Source organism: Dreissena polymorpha, chromosome 15 (assembly GCF_020536995.1).
Source record: "Dreissena polymorpha isolate Duluth1 chromosome 15, UMN_Dpol_1.0, whole genome shotgun sequence".
Lineage (NCBI taxonomy): Eukaryota > Metazoa > Mollusca > Bivalvia > Myida > Dreissenidae > Dreissena > Dreissena polymorpha.
The window spans coordinates 41629269-41631630 of NC_068369.1; positions in this window are offsets into that span (position 1 = coordinate 41629269).

A 2362-nucleotide genomic window follows, 5' to 3' on the forward strand; every position below is an offset into this window, starting at 1 on the left:
CAAATAATTTCAGATGAAGTATTTAATTCCACAGGAGCATGACTTCTAAACTTATTTGAAACCAGTACAAAAACCCCGCCTCCTGTCCTGCCTTTTTTATCATTTCTGTGAACATCGTAATCAGATGGAAACACTTCTGAGTTTTTTATTTTAGGCTTGAGCTATGATTCATTACCCAGAACAACATCAGGTTTTACAGTAGCTAGCATAGATTGGAAAGCTATTTTTTTCTTCTTAACAGACTGACAGTTTACAGCCACAATTTTTAAGTGTTGTACATACTGTGATTTGTGAGTTGGTAATTTGTTGTGTCTCAGATTGAGAGTTTGTAGTTATGCATGTTTGTTTACTGACTGGTGTGCTACAGTGTAAGGGTACTTGTTGCCCAAAGCCTGGGGATTGCATACATGTAAGGACGGATGAGTTGTCTGTACTGATCGACATGTGATAATGAATGATCTGATTGCATAGACTTTGTGTGATCAAAGAATGTAGAGTTAAAATGAAATACACCACAGTTTGTACATTGCCATGGTTTATTTGAGTGATCACAATGATACTGATATGTAAGTGAACTCATGCCCTGACATTCTGCGTGAAACCATGTATTACAGTCTTCACAAAAGACTCCTCTATCTGGATGCCATTTAACTGCCAAATTGCAAGTGCCACATAAGTCTGAACTAACTGGACCTGGATTTGATTCTGTATTATTTCCTAATACCTGTTTTATTTCCTAATTAAAGCTTTTCTTGGTAACCGTAGTCAACAGGTTGTTGTAGATGGGGCAACTTCCAGCATAGCCCCTGTAATTTCTGGCGTACCCCAGGGATCAGTTCTTGGGCCTCTTCTGTTTCTGCTCTACATTAATGATCTACCTTCGTCTGTGAAGTCAAACGTCCGTCTATTTGCGGATGACTGTGTCATGTACAGATCCATAAAAACTTTGGCTGACACTTTTCAGTTTCAGAGAGATCTAGAATGTCTATCATTGTGGGAGCTGAAATGGAAGATGTCTTTTAACATAGAAAAATGTCATATCATGCATGTTACGCGAAACCGTAAACCATTAAAAACAGCCTACACTCTTCACAATCAACCTCTGTCTGTTGTAAACCAAGCCACCTATCTTGGCGTTGAAGTAAGCTCAACTTTAAACTGGTCACCTCGCGTAAATAAAATTAGTAGTAAAGTAAGCCAGAGCTTAGGTTTCTTAAAACGAAACATTCATTCTTCTAAACTGGAAACTAAGGCAGCGGCATATAACAGCATTGTTAGACCATCCTTGGAATATTGCTCTAGTGTGTGGGACCCTTACCATCAGAAAGATATTGATAAAATTGAAAATGTTCAGCGTCAAGCTGCCAGATTTGTAACAAATAATTACAGCAAGACACCGGGCACGGTCACAAATATAATTAAGGATTTGAATTGGAATACCTTGCAATCAAGAAGACAACAAGTTAGACTCATTTTGTTCTATAAAATAGTATATAATCATGTTGATGTCAATCCCCTTCACTATCTCACTCCATACATTAGACACTCACGCCATCACCATCACATGGCATACCAAATACCACCAAGTACAGCTGATTACCACAAATTTTTCTTTCTTTCCAAGAACAGTTGTACTATGGAACACACTTCCATCTTATGTAGTCAGCACTGATACGATCCCTGGATTTAAATCAGTGCTGTCTACATCAGTGTTCCTTCCTTAGATCACATGTTTCTGCTTTTATCCTGTTTTTAACTCGACTAATATTCTCACCACATGCACAGTTGTATATGTATATATTTAAGTCTTAAGGGCTTAAGGTGTTAGGTTTTGCACCTTTTTTATCACTGTTGATAGGACTTTCCTGAGTGGATTGAGTAACTCGGGAAACCTATCAATCTATTTCTTTTTAACCCCCCACGCATGGCCATAATTTATCAGTATTGAACATAGCCATTATTATAAAAGAAGAAGAAAGAAGATGAGTAATACACATAAATAGAATAGAGTTCCTTTGCAATGTTATAGAACACAAAGTTTGTCAGTTTATTTGCATTTTCAAGAGTTTCAGTGCGTTTTTTAAACGTTGCAAACTATTTTTGAAGTTCTTGGTTCTTTAATTCAAGTTTCTTCACATATGACTCAAGCTTATTTGCATCCTTCAGCCTCTCTTTACATTCCAATTGAGCAAATCTTCTTCCTATTCAGATTGTATGCTGTTTGTTGCTCTTCAGTATCTGAGGGTATCTAGTAAGGAAGGTCTTGAATACAATTAAACTTTCTAAGGGACTACAAATGCGTAAACATATGTATCTTAGTGGATATTCCCGAGGTCTTCAAGATGTACAGTAACCCCCAAAA